The sequence below is a fragment of the Dermacentor andersoni genome, chromosome 1 (assembly GCF_023375885.2).
Source record: "Dermacentor andersoni chromosome 1, qqDerAnde1_hic_scaffold, whole genome shotgun sequence".
NCBI classification, from domain to species: domain Eukaryota; kingdom Metazoa; phylum Arthropoda; class Arachnida; order Ixodida; family Ixodidae; genus Dermacentor; species Dermacentor andersoni.
The window spans coordinates 230,239,239-230,256,682 of NC_092814.1; positions in this window are offsets into that span (position 1 = coordinate 230,239,239).

Below are 17,444 nucleotides of genomic sequence, written 5' to 3' on the forward strand. Positions count from 1 at the left end.
ATGGCTCACCGCTGGTCCTACGCTAGCAACACACTGGCTGGTGCATTGGCGTAATATTCGCCCAATCTTGGCTCTAACTCTGGGCTAGCGTTGGATTGGGTTGTACTTTGTTCAAATGGCAGCGTTGGTCCAGGGCTGGTGCCAATATCTGCCAGACTTGGGCCATGCTTGGACCAATGCTGGCGTGCTTCCTAGGCAACACTGTTACCCAAAAGGCTATAAAAACTTAGTGTACACGACGGCGAGCTCAAACTAGAGCTGTTATGAGAGAAGCCGTAATTCACCGCGTACTGATACTGACCAGCTGGTGCGCATCTAAATATCTGAAACGAGAGCTTGGCTGCGATAGGTATGCCAAAGTTTATTTCGTGCAGTGTGCACGTTGTCTGCAACAGCTATCATCACGCTTGACTTGCTAGAAATAGTCACCAAAAGAGAAAACATCGTCTTTCCCCATTAATGATTCCACTATAATTTTTTAGGATGAATGGTGTTAACTATGGGAAAAACCGGCATTCTTAAAAGGGGCAAACATTTTTACTGCGCACGCGAACGATTTTCAATATACAGGCATTCAACCATTGCACACCCACACGAATAATTTTTACGTGCATCAATTTATATGCCTCGCGCATACGTGGCATTTACCACAGAATGCAACAAAGATGAGAGTCTCACCCCTTTGCTAGTAGACAAATTAATGTGTAGCAACTTGCTGTCACTCGCCAAAATGAAAGCTTTATTTCTTTTTTCGTTTTCTTTCGCTCGTGTTAAATTTATCCCCCGAGAAGATGCTTCGAGCTAACGGCCCCATGTTTTTCCTGTGGCTGTATACAATTCGAACAAGCCCGCAATAATGTCACCGGCGCTACAGGTTGGCGACACCCCGCTTCAATTATACTTGGACGCGCGGAGTACGCAATCGGGAAGAGAGACATCAGGTCGCCGTGTCTCCTCCCCTACTAACGTCATGGGACCGACCGCGGCAAATTAGGGGGTTTCGAGCCGGGCGCTGGGCGGCGGCAGGTCGCACGCACCACGAGAGCGCGGCGTCTTTGCGTGTCATCTCGCGCATGCCATCGGAAAGCCCAGGGAGACAGCTGCGGCGTCGCGAACCGGTGTGCGTAAGTGCGGCCCTTTTAGCGCGATTCCCCTTGCAATCAAAGCTCGGCGCTGCCAAAGCACAGCAGCGTTCCGAGTACCGCCGTTGGGCATCGCCACCTCCCCAGGCGGCGCGCTCTCCTGGCGGCTTAATTGGAGGCTAGCACTCCGTAATAAAACAATTTGTCACTCTTCGCGGCTTGCGCTCCTTCTTCCTTCTGCCCCGTAGCGGCCCCGCGCAGTCGTCTCTCCTTTCACATTGTCCGTGTGTGTACGCGGAGGCCGACCGTTCACAATTAGACGCGTTAATCTCCCTAGCACTTAATTTTGGTTGACGTGCGCGCGTGTTTTTGCCGCGCATGCGTGCTTTATTTCATCCTTTCCTTCGTTCTATTAGCTAGCATACGCTCGAACGATAGTGGCCGTGCGTCCGTATATAATCACGCCGATAACGCTGGCTCGATCGATTGTATAGGTTCCACGTTAATGTTGCACATCCCGCAGCGTGTCCCCGGGGCGCCGCGTCCAGATACACGCAACCAGTTCGCCACTATATACGCGCGGCCGCAGCCTCTGCAGGGCGTCGTCGGCGATGGATAGTGATTGGGAGTCATTTGACGCCGAGTTCGCGTGTGGTTGCACGAACCAAGGCGCTTGCACTGCTCCGCCGACCGGCTCAATTATATACTCGCAGAGCCGGGCGATGCTATCGCGCTCGATGTGTATGCATCGGTCGGGCCTGCCTGGTAAGGGGCTCCCCCGAAGACAGATGCGATGGCCGATGGCCATTTCGAAGAATTCCGCGCTCATTTGTAACTGGCGAGGGCCGCGATAACCAGAAAGACGCAATCGCGAAGGCGACACGATGATTGACCGACGAAAGAGCGGGTGTTTAGTACAGGTTCGTCAGCGTTCTCGCTGATACGACGCTTGTATGCGCGCTTGCGTTGGCCGAACAAACATTTTCAGTGGAGCTAATCGTCCGTGATTTGCATCCCAGTGCTGGTTCGAAGACGGCAGCCATTTTTACGCACCAAATCGGGGCCAAGCCATAACGACTGCGCTAACGAGGAAAAAAAAATACGAATAAAACAACAAAAGAAGCTGGTTATACATCAAAGGGGTGCATATATTCCTGTAGAGACAGGCCAAATTGCGGCGCTATCAGGTGTCTACGCAAATACATAATTACGGGAAAGCATGGCAGACACCGAACCGTCCACTCTCGTGGCCCTCTCTCTTGGCACGAGGTGCGAAAATTTAGCAACATGCCTACAAGCAGAGAGATGACGATGTGTTGTTTATCATCGCCGTTCATTAATACATCTGCAGGCTTCTTCATACGACAGCCTTATTTGCGGTCGTGTTGCGTTTGCATGAGTGACTCGGGGACTGGTTGCTGATAACGCAGAAATAAATCAACTGTCAAAAGGAAGGACGCGATGTTAGTTTCAGGTGATAACCAGCGACGCTAGGCGCTGACGAATCTGTTAGAAACTACAGCGTCAAAAAAAAAAAGAAAAAAAAAACTAAAGGCTGTTTCTTTCCAGGTCACGATAGTGAAGAGGCCCCAGAAATTCAGCATTATCTTTACATGCGACATTCGATGCAGTGATGTCAATGAGTTTAAGGACTTGCTTCTATGGCAGTGTTGTCAACCTTCTTTCTTCATTTGCTTCACTTTTTCTACGAGGAAATAAATAGGCCCTTCACGACAGTACGCTTTCTTATTGTTCCTCTACATTTGCCCTTACGGTGGGAATCTTTGCGGAGGGACTTATTATTTATTTTTTTCCGCAGCAATGACGTTAGGGTTTATTTACAGAATGTTGAAATAAAGAAGCAAATTAAATTTACTGCAATGTTTATTGTACACGTGTTCAAATGTGCAGTACTCGAATAAAATAAAATTTCTATCCAAATGCACAGGTGTTACAATTAATATGTTTCCGCACTGTGGAAGAGTGCAGTACGGAAACACTTTAACTGGAACACCAATGCAGTTCACATTCCATTTCGGCCCGTGTTTCTCGAAACTGGTACTTCGCACAATGTTTGCGGTCTACGGTCCTTCATTATAGACTTTAAAAGCTCCACCCGCTACTGCTAGATAGTGCACGCAGTTTGTTTGTGGTCGTCTCTCTCTCTCTCTCTCTTCTCTTCCGCTCTCTTTCTCTTTCTGCCGCTTACGGCTTCCCCGCGTACAGGGTAGCCAACCGGAACTATCCTGGTTAACCTCCAGCCCTTTCTATGCATCTTTTCTTTCTCTGTAGCACAATGTAACTAAATGTTATACTTTGAGCACTGGCCAACTTAAATTCCGCAATTGCAGCATACCTGCTAATGTCATTATAATTCGAAAGCTGATAAGTAATTTTTTAAAAATTTAGTATTTGTATTTGCAATTATTGTGCTAATCCTGATGCATGCCACTATTATGAAACATCTCCAGTAAAAGTTATCACTTTATATCGAATACCAGATTTCTTTTTAATAACCAGGGCTCGTATTCACAAAAAATTATTACGCTAAAATTTCTCGTGAAAGCAGACGCCAAGCACTCGTGATACTTGGCCTATTATTAGAAAAGGCGACCGGCCAATGTAAAACAGCGCTTACAAACGAAAAGTGTGATGCATTCGGCCCCAGAGACAGTCGTCTTTCATTGGCGACTGAGAAGACGTCGATCATCATGGCAGCCACTCTCTAATCGTACTACGGAGACAAGTCGTGGTTGGTGGTTCCACCACTCTCGATCACCGTTCTACAACCACCCTGCTTTTATCGTCTCCTCGTATGACCTGCCCATCAAGCCACCAGGCACGGCACTGCCTACGACGCCGGACGCATTCAGTCGAAGGGTGCCGCCGATTACCTTTTACGGTACGACGGTCGGTGTTATAACACCGCATGGCGTCTCTATGCTATTCTGGGTTGCGCCATGTTTCGCGTTCGCCATCATTTCCTCCGTCCACTCTCACTGTCACACCAGCAGTGCCCTTAACTTTTTTATGCTATTGCTGAAAAGTAGCAAATGGAATCTCTTGTGCCGCCGCTGCCACCGCGATGCTGCTGGTGCTTGAGGAAGTAAAAGTTGGGGGTGACTCTGGGTGCTGCTACTGCATGATGTGTTGAAGTAATGAGCCGGTTTGCCTGCTGAATATCTTGAACGGAAGTGATCTTGCTGGCAACGGGGCACCAGTGCGCGCGCGTGTTTGCAGTGCGTGTTTGCTATGCGTACGTGTGTGTGTATACGTGTTTGTGGAGTACATGCGTGTTTTTGTATTGGTGCGTATACGTGCGTGTTTGTTTGTGCGCCTGTTTGCGCGTGTATATGTGTGTACGTCGTTTCAACGACTACTGTCGTTGAAAAGAAAATTAAGTGTACGACCATTGAATTCTACAGGTTCGAACACATGGGACAGAAACTTGGAGGTTAACAAAGAAGCTCGAGAACAAGTTAAGGGCCGCGCAAAGAGCGATGGAACGAAAAATGTTAAGTGTATCGTTAAGAGACAGGAAGTGGGCGGTGTGGGTCAGGGAGCAAACGGGGATAGCCGATATTGTAGTTAACACTAAAAAAAAATGGGGCTGGACAGTCCATGTAATGCGTAGGGTAGATAACCGGTGGACCGTTAGAATTACAGAACGGGTGCCAAGGGAAGCGAAGCGCAGTCGAGGACGGCAGAAGACTAGGTGGGGCGATTAAATTAGGAAATTAGCAGGCGCCAGTTGGAATCAGCTAGCGCAAGACAGGGGTCATTCGAGATCGCAGGGAGAACCCTTCGTCCTGCAATGGGCACAAAGATAGAATGATGATGACCACGTGTGCGCATGTACGCGTGTGAGTCCTCTCGCGCGTGCTCCGCTTTATGCTATTTTGGCCTTTCTATTTGAATTTCTTTCCAATATTTTCTTGCTTCATTACCCTCTTCTGTGAATTATTTATTTCAGCCCTTTTGCCCCTTTTCGCAGGCTCCGAGCCCTGCTGCCTCGGATTTCGAAAGGCAACAGCGCCACCCTGTGTAACCAACTTCGCGAAAGCAGCGCGCCGCTCGATCAGTAGACGTGAGGCAGAGTGGCATCGCGGTATGCTGAGACTTGTTGAAATATTCCTGAAAAAAAAAAAATGACCGAATGAATTATGAAGTCTTAGAATAGCACATACGTGTATGATATTACTAGAAAGACCACTAGCACGACCATCGCTATAGCGCAATGCAATCAAGGCAGGCTTCAAGAGTTCCCAGCAACGATGACTCGGGCATACTGCTGCTTTGAATATAGCATCTCGTCGAAGACTCTGCCAACCTTGCTGCTATGTTTCACACCTCTTTGACCAAGCAAAGCCAGCCGCGGACGCGACTTCAAACCCGCACTATTTGAGAGCGTAGGACTTCTAGTTGAGGTTCTGAGCGCCTCGTCGATTGCCTGGCCCTTGAGGAGGCCCTGCGTGCCTCGCATGCAGATATGGTTCACCTGGCCTGCCCGCACTCCGCGTACACGCAGGGAGCTAGAGGGAACACGTCGTTGCCATGCCACGAGGTCGAAAGGGCCGCACGGAAGACTCGTGCGAGGTCCCACCATAGCGGGGCCCGTCCCAGTCACGGCAGCCATTAATCGCGCGCCCAGGCAGGCGTGAAGACTGTGCGTGCGCCCGGGACCATGGCGGCGTTGTCCGGCCACGAACCGACGACGACGACGGGACCGGTAATCACGTCCGATGGGCGCCGCCGCGCTGGCCACGGGTTAATTAAGATATGTACGCGCCTGGGGGACACGCCGTGGCGGCGGTCCGCGCGTACGCCGCCCCGAAACAACGGGGTGCCGCCGAAAAACAACCGGACAGCGCGGCTGCGGCACCAGATAAAATTGCACGCCGCGCTTCGCCGAGCCCCTCCCACATGCGTATATATATCGCTACTGCTTCTCGCCAACGCTGCTTTTTCTTGTCGCATGAACGCGCTACATGCGTTTCATACGCAGCTTTCGCCGCTACACTATATAGAGTTGCCGTGGCGATGAGCGGTCAGCGCGCTTCCTGGAATGGGTCCCCCCGCGCTTGAGTGATGAGAGCTGCCGTACGATTTGCAGGGCCGCTCGAGGCCTGACGTCCCACGTGCGCCACCTCGGGGCACGTGACCGCCGAGGTGTCTGTGTTGCATCGGCGGTCCAGCGGTCGCGATCACAGCCATGGCCAAAATGCCCATAATTTGAGCGTACTCGCGAGTCCTCAGAAGGCACGCACTTGTAAACAGCTCAGCATAATCAGAGAAGGAGAGGGGGTTGTAACGGAAACATGCTCGAGTGGTTTGCTTGGTCACGTGCCCAGAAAGTTACTCTGTATGATCAACTTGACATTCAGAGCAACATGCAGAGCAGTGCAAAAACACGAGAACAACCACCGTCTGGACTAAACTGTACTGTTGTGGAGAGTGCTTCACGGAGCACTCTCCAGACGTCGTTGCTACGCAAGATGATTAATCACGTGGCGCTTTCCCAACCACATAGAGACAGGTAATGTGGACAGTATAGGTAGCACAAATTTTTGCGTACGAGTCTAGTCACAGAGATGGAGCTCAACTTCGCCAAGTCAGTAAAAGAAGAACCAGCAAGGTGCTGCTACGTCCGTTAGCGAAGAGCAACAATGTTTTGCAAACGGTTGCGTAAAAAAGAAAGATTCCAGGGGATGGTCTATGATATCCATTGTGCCGACTCTGGTTACAGTTAGGGTTATTACAACCACGTGCAGTAATTTTTCGAATGAACGCGAACCCACCATAATTACCTGGAGTGCTTGGCGATATAACGCAACCCACACAGTGTTAATCGAAATGATCGCTGTTTTTCGTTTGAGTGTGCCCGTTCAAACAGCCCCATCGACCATATTCACCGAGAACCAAGCGGCTTAAACGTGAATGTATCTAGCTTTTCGTTTTGTGGTTTACGCCTCATTCTGTTGTCATTTTTCATCATGTTGTGCTGTCATGATAAGTCAAGCATTGACCTATTGTGCGAGGAAGGAAGGAAAGAAAATAAGAGGTGAAAGGCAGAGAGGCAGAGAGAGAGAGAGGATGTGGTACAGTCGAGGGGAAATATACAGCGCAGTATAGTAAGGTATCACAGAAACGCGCTCCACCATCAAGAATGCCCGTAAGCCTCCACACTGCAGGTCATCACCTATAGCTCATATAGGTAAGCAACTGCGTGGCCGTGGCTTTGTACTTATCAGGATGCCATCGCGGGTTCACTTCCGTGCCCCGGCAGCCGCATTCTGATGGGGGCGGAATGCAAAAGCGATCGCGTACCGAGACTTGGGTGCGCGTTCGAGAACACCACATGGCCAATACTAATTTGGGGCCAGCACACATGGTGTCTTTCTTTTTGTATTACTTCGGGATACTAAAGTCCATCACTCATCAACAACGGACAAGTGAAGCGTTACTGCAAGAACTTGAGTTCGAGGTTTGAAATTGTTGCGGTCGGTGATATAGCTTACACCGAAGCAATGCGATTACGTTTATGTTATTTTTGAGGTGTGTATTATTTTTTGTGCAAATGTGTAAATTGTTATGCACACCTCGACTTCTCTTTCTTTCACAATTTTTTCCCGGATTTCTTAACAACCTCGAGCATAACTGCTTCTTTACATCCACATGGAAGACGCATTCTAAAGCACACACTGCGTCATGCAATAACGGAGATGTTATAACAAAAATTGAGAAAATAGAAGAGCCGAAGCCATAGCAAAATGGCACTTTCTGCTTCCATTTGAAGACGTCAACTATGCTGTAGGGTTTCGTTCTGGACACGTTTACATAGACATAAGCGCTTCCCTGACTCTCAGTGATGTATAGCGTTATAACAATGAAGCAACACTACAGACAAGGGGACACTAGAAGAAGGCGGCAGGACACGGTGCTAACAGCTGAGCATATATGGATCCTTATACATGCCTAAAGTAATGCAGGCAACGGTATAAACAATAAATAAGAGTGACATTATTATTATTATTATTATTATTATTATTATTATTATTATTATTATTATTATTATTATTATTATTATTATTATTATTATTATTATTATTATTATTTGTTTAGAAAACATATATACACTTGACAGTAAAGGGAAAGCGAGGGGCAGGCTGGCAACTGCTCTTCGCCACTGCCACAACGCCTGCCTACTCTTCAAAAAAATAGGAGGCAGAAACATACAAATGGTAGATATGAAGTAGGGGAGGGAAGAGGAAAAAAAGAGCGAGATGACAAATCTCAATGAATTAATCAGAACACACACAGTAAAGGTCACACACAGTAGGGCCGGTCACTGCAGGTCCCGCCACTCTAGAATGTCGAAATAGAAGAAATAGTGTCTGAGGTCCCGTTACCCCAAAAACAGAAATAGGTTACAAACGTGAACCTAAGTTAGTTACTTTTAGACAGGTAAGAAGAGCGGCCCTGTGGAAGAGCAGTGGTTGTGCGTCGATACGCACAAGCACTGATGTACAAACATTCGTCAAGTGTCCAGGCCAAGCAGGCGACTAGTCCCTCACTAGCGACGCTGCGGCAACAAGTGCACTAATGAATTGTCTTGGCTTGCACAGGTCTGACACGAGGCACGACATGGCACCCTATCCGCCAAGTTTTCTTTCTTCATCCTCGTCGTCGTAATCGTCATCGTCCTTTCTCTACGCCTGCGCGCCCGTACATTATACTAAAAGTCTTCAAGCGGCGTAACGTCTCGCAAAGGTGCTAAAGCATTGGACGTACGCACTTAAAGCGGAGTACGCTATATTATAAATCTGTCCACTGTTGCGGTGCACTTGAACAACACGTCTCCACGCCTGAGGTGAAAGAGAGGCAAATGAGGCGGAAGAGTTACAAGCCGCAGCTCTTCGCATTTGCGCTGGCCATCGCTACCAGTGCTTCGCACCATGGGCCTAAACTGCTCCTCACAGTTGAAGCTCCTTCCGCCAGACGTGCCCCGCAGTGTCGCGCGGCGGCGAATCAGCCTGGCGTGACTGTTCGTTTCGGTGCCGATCTCGTGCTTGTGGTGACGCGCGCGCTTTCGTGTCGGGGCGCGAAACGCCATAGGGGGCGTGCCAGTGCGTAAAGCGCGGCTGGCTGAGGAATCGTTACGCGCCGAATTGGGTTAATTAGTGCCGCGTAGCTCGCCCGAGTTTTGGGTGTCAGAGGCTAAAAGAAGGAGGGGAGCGCTGGCGGCATTATAAGTGCGTGAGCTGCTCTGCACTCATGTGCAACTGATTTGTCTGGCCTGGCGCCGTGCGGTCACGGAGTGTGCTGTGCAGGCGTGGGAGCAGCAGTGCTCCGATAGGGACTCGAGGATGGGACACTGGGATAGCCGTGCGGTCGGCGCATAATTATTGGAAGACCCAAACGAAGTGACATAAAAGAGGTAAAGCAGAGAAGGTTGAGCTCGAAGAAACAGCAACAACAACGAAAAAAAAAAGAAAGAACTACCCTTTTTTGCATTATCGGCTCGAACATGTTTGCAGACAAGCCGATAGCGTTGGTTTGCACGCTCAGACGCACGCACGCACGAATCATGAAATAAACGTAGGGTGGTGCTCGGAACACAAGCTCTTACATGTTCCGAATACCATGTGTTTTGTTGCCTTGTTTGTTTATTTTAATTTCTTAATCTCAACCATATGTTTAAAAATCCCCTGTGGCAATTAGCACAATTCTTCTACTTCGGCTAGATTACTCGGAGAGGCGGGCATTATACTATCACGAGCAATCGAAAAACACTCTTCAATGAATGGCAAAAATAGTGAATGATTAACGTTTTACCTACGTTAGGACCGATGTGCGATTTAACAATTGGAGCTGGTTTGTTTGAAATCATACTCGCAAAAAACAAATTGAGATGCTGGCTTCGGTTTCAAGGTATGCGTTGCCAAATAGTGCGACGAAATGCACTAGTGTTCCAAGGAAAAGTTGTCCTGCGCTGCTTAAGAGGGCATTTTATTTTAAATTTGATGAAACGACAGTGTAAAATTGGCTATCTTGCCGCTAATTTGAAGGCGCTTATCTCTAAACTGGTGCTACTTCCGAAATCCGTTCCAGGTCGACGTGCCTTCAGAACTTACCCGTACCAATGCGTAAATTGCAATATGTGCCCTAAATTGATTTCTTAAGATGTTATTAGTTCCATTATGACAACCTTATAATTACGCATTTCGATTTCTCGTGCAAGCAACCGACGTTTCTTCCAGCAGCCTACCTCGCGCAATAGAACTTTTCTGTCCCAGGCGAGTTTTTTAAAAATTCTGTCAATATACTTTAAAGAATAGGAGCACCCGGCTTAAGAAATTTAAGAAAGAATAAGGATTCGCGAAAGCCTCACATCGATAGCAGGTATTTGCTAGAAGGATTGAGAGCACTGATTGCAATTCATCATTACGACTTGCAAATGTTTCTTGAGCGCACAGTCATCGGACCGCGATCAAAAACTAACGGCATTCATAGTGCTCAGCCGATAAAAAAATTAAATTAAATTACGAGATTTTACATACCAAAACCACGATCTGATTATGAGGCACGCCGTAGTGAGGGGCTCCGGAAACTTGGACCAACTGGGGTTCCTTAACATGCACCTCAAAATAAGTATGCGGGTGTTTTCGCATATGGCCCCCATCGGTATGCGGCCGCCGGGGCCGGGATTCGATCCCGCGACCTTGTGCTTAGCAGCGCAACACTATAGCCACTAAGCAACCATGGCGGGTAGCCGATAAAAACAGAACCCAGTCGTTGAGTTCTTATATTTTGGAGTAAATGATCGTATCAAAATTGCAGTAGAGAGAAAGAGAGAGAGACGAAAGGAAAACAAACACAGGGAGGTTAGCCACTCTTACAGAGCAGCCAGCCACAGTAGCCAGCCGGTACGGCTGGCTACCCTGTGTTGGGGAAATGGCTAAAGGGAATAAAAAGTGAAAGAAGGAAAAAAAATAAAGTGAGAAAACTTCACACAATAACATGAAGCCAATCGCCAGAACTTTCAAAGTCGGTCGCACAATTTACAAGCCCTTAAGACCTTTAAGAGGAAGCTTTAGCTCGGGTGCTCCTATCTAAATACATGTAAAAGGAGAATTCGTTTTTCTCGGCAACCTCCGCACCAAATTTGACGAGGGTTGTTACATTTAAAAGAAAACTTAAAATCTAGTGACTGTTGGTTTTGAATTTTCGATTTAGATTGTCAATCTTTTATTAAAAATTGGTAAAAATCGGAAATTTTCAAGAAACGAGACTATCAAGTTTACAACTCTGTAACTCAACAAAGAAAAATGATAATACAATTCTGTGAATTGCATCTTATAGTACATCTAAAGCGGAAAAAATTGTCATGTTACATATGAATATAAAAAAATTTAATATTATGGAAATACAGCTTTTGCAGAACCCTTGTAACCAACGTAAAAAATTCACGTAAGATGTAAAATGACATATCGAATTTGTCCGCTTTCAATGATCTAATGGATTCCGTTTACAGAACCACGATATCTGTTCTTGATGCAGAGTTATGCATTTGTAAGCTTCGTGCTTCTATTTTTTTCGAACGGTTGAATATTTGAAAATCTTCTAAGGAGAATTCAGGACATAAATCGAAATTCCGCTTCCATCAGTCACTAGAAAATAACTTTCTGTCTCAAATGCAACAAATTTCATTAAAATCGGTCCAGAGGTTATCTCAGAAAAACGTTTTTGCGTTTTACATGTATTTGAATAGATCGCGTCGGAGTTGGGCCCGAGCTAAAGCTTCCTCTTAAGGCCTTGAGTGCTGAAAGCCGTCTGCACCAGAGCACTAGAATTGTTTCCTCTTGAAGGGGAGATTGTCCAGTTTTTCGAGCGTGGTCGCGACCACTTTTCAAATTGCAGTTGAGGCATTAGCTGTACTATAGGCTTGTGCAAAAGATGAAAAAGTGTTTGGGTAAATTATTCCCTATCAACTGCTTGAATATGCATTTCTTAAAAAAAAAATTAAATTATGGGGTTTCACGTGCCAAAACCACTTTCTGATTATGAGGCATGCCGTAGTGGGGGACTCCGGAAATTTCGACCACCCGGGGTTCTATAACATGCACCTAAATCTAAGTACACGGGTGTTTTCGCATTTCGCCCCCATCGAAATGCGGCCGCCGTGGCCGGGATTCGATCCCGCGACCTTGCACATTCATTTCGCCTTAGTTTTCCTTATGTAACGAAGAAATACATTTTGTTGACTACAGCGCGGATGCCGTTTAGGATGTACTGTAGGTTTTCTTGTTACCTCCTTTCTTTCAAGCGACAATACTGTGAGCTCAGCCATTTTTTGCAAGATTAAATTGGGAAAACCCACTGGGAATTAAAGCCTACACAAGGGAGCAGAAGACAACAAGACAAACCTCGAATGTTTTTTTCAAGACAAGGTCTTCTTTGGAGACTTCAGGTCAATTTGGGGATCGTGGGATGTGGGTATGTCGCCAATTTTTTCTCGTCAAATTAGACGATTTGAGGCGTTCTAGTTCACTCAGGACACGGAAAAATGCGTGAAAATGAAGCCGTGAATGAAGAAGATGCGCCAAGTTAGCGTAGAGCTATGCACGGATCTGTATTGTGTAATGAGCGCCAAAAGTTCGAAATGAAACCCAGATGTGCTCGTTGAACCTGGGCGCACCTAAAACCGGAGCCGGTAGTGCGGCTTTTTTCAATGGCAAACGGGCTTATCTCGAAGATAGTGCAGTCAAAAAATGTGAACTTATCCCGATGGTAGTGCCGTCAAAACAACAAACCACGTGGTACGCTAATATGCGCCCGAATGGACCTTGTCTTTGTTCGATGTCAATCGCTGTTGAATCGCCTTTTTTTCTTTCTTCTTTCTTCAATAACGTCCGTGATAACGCGACAGATTACGTTGGTCGAGACGCGCTTGTAAGCTAAATCCCCGTTTCCCCCCCTCTCTTTCATCTGTCTAACCGTTTGTTTCTTCCTCCATTGCAGCTTGCCTAACAAAATATTTGTACTGGTTCTGATCCCGGCCTTCCTTTTCTTTTTTTTTTTTTCTTCGCAGGCGTTATAGTATAAGTTATCGTCATTGGTTGGCTATTGAGATGCCACGCGAATAGAGCACACCTCAGTAGCAGGGACAACCGTGTAGTACTTCCTATTCCATTCACAAGGTGGGCCACCAGCTACGCCAAGGATTATACACAATCGTAATTAGGTAGTCGAGCCCGGCTCGACGTTATCAGACGGGTGAATGCACACAATGGAGTTTCCTTCACCAGAAGCAATGACTTCAGTAACTCCCGAATAGGTTTCGATGATGTTTGTTGCATAGAAAGTTAACGCCTGCCGAGTGCGTGGAGCAGAATTTTACTATAGGTCTTCAAGTCTTGCTTGTTTTCTATTTTCATTTTAAAAAACTGCTGGAACTGGAAAAATTATAAATTGTAAAAATAAAGCCTAAGTTTTCAATTGTGTATGGAGCTGCGCAACGGAGCCAATTATTGCATATCTGTGAACAGCATTAATCAGAATCTCCAAAGGGGATGATGTTGGCACATTATACACCCCTCTCAAATGTACTCCTAATTTGTGAACGAGGGTCGTGCAAAGCCTCCGCAAGACAATGTAATGATTGCATATAAGCACTGAACTAATTAGCAATATTTCTCTGTTTAAATGGTCTAATTGGTACATTCATGTTTTTCGAAAGTAATAGCGCTAAACGGATAGGTACTTAACCAAAGAAGAACACGACACGGGGCTATAAATGCTTATAAATGTCATATTCCTCGAAATAAAGCAAAGAAGAAAGAACTGCGCCCATATCGCGTTCTTCATTGCCTAAGTCCTTGTACGTTTAGCGCTATTACTTTCCAAAAACATGAATGTACCACTAACCCACCTAAGCTTCCCTTCTAATTGGTACAGCTTGCAGAGCTACGTTATCCGGTTTAGCAGTAAACATATTGTTTAATAAACACTAATTAGGCCAAGAACATTTGCAGTGAATACCAAATCAGACTATAGCACATATGTTCTTATGTCGCAAAAAAGGTGATGCGAAACTATCAGATTATGCAAGTACCGTCAGCAGCCTTTCCAACATTTACCACTAGATATATTTGGATAAAGGGTTCTACGAAAAGAGTTCTACTTAAATTGAGGACGACACAACCAGCTATTTAAAGAAGACTGATGGGTGTAACGTTAACATGGGGGATAAGAAGAGAGCAGATTGGGTGAGGGAACAAACGCAAGTTATCTTAGTTGAAATCAAGAAAAAGAAATGGGCATGGGCAGGGCATGTAATGAGGAGGGAAGATAGCCGATGGTCATTAGGGGTTACGGACTGGATTCCAAGAGAAGGGAAGCGTAGCAGGCGGCGGCAGAAAGTTAGGTGGGCGGATGAGATTAAGTTTGCAGGGACAACATGGCCACAATTAGCACATGACCGGGATAGTTGGAGAAGTATGGGAGGGGCCTTTCACCTGCAGTGGGTGGTGATGATGACGATGATAATGATGATGATCATATTTGCATCTTTAGAGAAACATTATTACAGCCTCAATACAGACGCGATAAAATCGAAGCTGATGTCGAATGACTTCTAACAAAGACCTTTCAAAACCTGAAAGCCACCATATCGGACACTCGATCTGGGACTATATCTACGACATCATGGTGGGCGCGCAGGTTTTGCAGATTCCACTGTAACACGCAGTCTCTGAAGCCTCATCACCACCGAAAACATCCATATTTCTCTGGTTTTATACTTTCAGTAAATCGTTACGAGATATTCTGTTGTTTCAGGGAAGAAACCTTTTCGTTTCTAAAGGAGCAAAGTACCCCTTGGTATGTCATACCACTTGGAAGGAAGAAACATATTACCAGCTATATGTGAGCTGCCACGAAGAGAGAAACGGACCCCGCGCTACTTGACGGGATTTCTCCGTGAGACGCAAACAGGGCCGGCATCGCGCCGCCGGCGGAGCAGTAACGGATGGCAGAAGCAAAGAACTTGTGGAGTGTCTTCGTTCGGGGAGGACTGCTCGCGGAGCTACAGCGGCCCGTTGTCGCGCCCCGCGGCGACGACCGCAGAATGGCGCAGAGTGGTGCCGGCCATCGGGCGCCTGCCGTCGAGAGCAGCCCGGATGCCCCGAAGGAAGCCATCCTCTCGGGCCCATGTATATCATTACGGGCCCAGCGGATCCTCGCCGGGCCAGGCCGTGCGACGACGGCAGCGCTGTATGTGCCACCGCCGCCGGGGGGAGTGCGGACGCCAAGACCGTCGACGCGCCAGACGAGTTCGCGCACACAAGGCGAACGCACGCACGCACAAAGCGATATTTGGAAATGACCCGTTTCCGGACGAGCGGGCTCCTCCTTATCGCTCGTTCGACTTGTTGATGCGGTCGTGGGGAGCGGTGTGGGTCTCTCCGAAAATGGCCGTTTCGCGCGAGTCTGCTGCGCGGTGGTTTGGGGTGGACGTCTGCCTCCAAGGCGTGGGTGGGTGCTTTGCGGGCAGAAAAGAAAGCCGTGCGTGCGGTGGGCGCGCACTGGGAGGGAGAAAGGACTCGGGGCCGTAATTGCGGCCCATTTGGTCGTCCGGCGCTTGGAAAGCGATACAGGAACGCGCTGGTAATCGGGCGCCCGCAGAGCACACAACAAGCAAACAGCCGCGGTCGGTCGGTCGTCGCGGAAGAAACACAGCGCGCAGTTCTGCTGCGCTCGATGTTCGTCGTGCCCTCGGTGCGCTCCAGTAGTGCGAGTAAGGTGGCCACGGCCGCGTTGGGCGCGTGCGCGCGCCATGGCCCCGGCCAAGCATGGATGGGGCACCTCGGGCGGAGGGGGGAAAGGATCATTCCCGGTGAGCGCGTGGCGGCGGGTCCGCGAGAACGATTTCCAATGCACGTTCCCGAGCGGGAAAACGGCCTGGGATGGGGGCGTGTGTACCGCACGCCGCTGCTGCCGCGAAGTGTTCATCAGCGTGAAGGATGAGTGCGTGCATACTGTTACGGCCGCTTGGCTCCAAAACGACGCCTGCGGCGACGGCAGCAGCCCGCCGAATGATAGGTTGCGCGGAGCACCCAGCCGGACGGCGGCGGTGCTGATGAAGGCTGTCCCCGTGATGCGTGTCTGCCGGCAATCAGGTCCGCACTAAGCGCACTCGCACCAATGACATCGGATGCCGCCACTACTGCGGCCGCACTCTCGCCCAACGCCACGTACGGGCATGTGACTTTCGATTGAAATGGCTGCCGGCACGCGCATTCGAACCTCTTGGCATCACAAGAAGTGACGCAAGTTTCATGTACCTCGAAAGTAAGGAAACAAAGAACGTGAACCAAACCGCTCGAGGCACTTTACCTGAATTCGCGGGCTTACCTCATGCTTGGAAAAGCATTTTTATGTAGCACCTATTAAGAGGAAGCTTTAGCTCGGGCCCAACTCCGACGCGGCCTATTCAAATACATGTAAAAACGCAAAAACGTTTTTCTGAGATAACCCCTGGACCGATTTTAATGAAATTTGTTGCTTTTGAGAGAGAAAGTTAAATTCTAGTGACTGTTGGAAGCGGAATTTTGATTTAGGGCTTGAATTTTGTTAAAGAGATTTACAAAATTTCAGAAATTTGAAAAAAATAGAAGCACGAAGTTTACAAACTAATAGCTCTGCATCAAGAACAGATATCGCGGTTCTGTAAACGGCATCCATTAGATCATTCAAAGCGGACAAATTTTGTATGTCATTTTACATCTTACGTGAGTTTGTTACGTTGTTTACGAGGGTTCTGCAAAAGTTGTAATTACATATTAATAAATGTTTTGAGATTCATGTATAAGATGTCAAATTTGTCCGCTTTAGATGTGCTATTCGGTACAATTCACAGAATTGCGATATCACCTATTCTTGCTGAGTTACAGAGTTGTAAACTTGATAGTTTCGTTTTCTGAAAATTTGCGATTTTCGCCAATTTTTAATAAAAAATTGACGACATAAATCGAAAATGCAAAACCAACAGTCACTAGATTTGAAGTTTTTCTTTTAAATGCAACAAACCCCGTCAAATTTGGTGCTGTGGTTGCCGAGAAAAACGAATTCTCTTTTTACATGTATTTAGATAGGAGCACCCGGGCTAAAGCTTCCTCTTAAGCAACAGAAAGCTGTATCGAGAGTTTTCCCTGTTGCTATACAATTCTCTCACTTACATTTTTCACCTAATGATAATATTTGAGAATTAGGCGGAATGCAAAAAAATAATCTGAGTACCTCCAAGCGACAGCAAACCACATTAACTTGGTTCTGTCCAGGTACGTGGTATTGGCAGATATT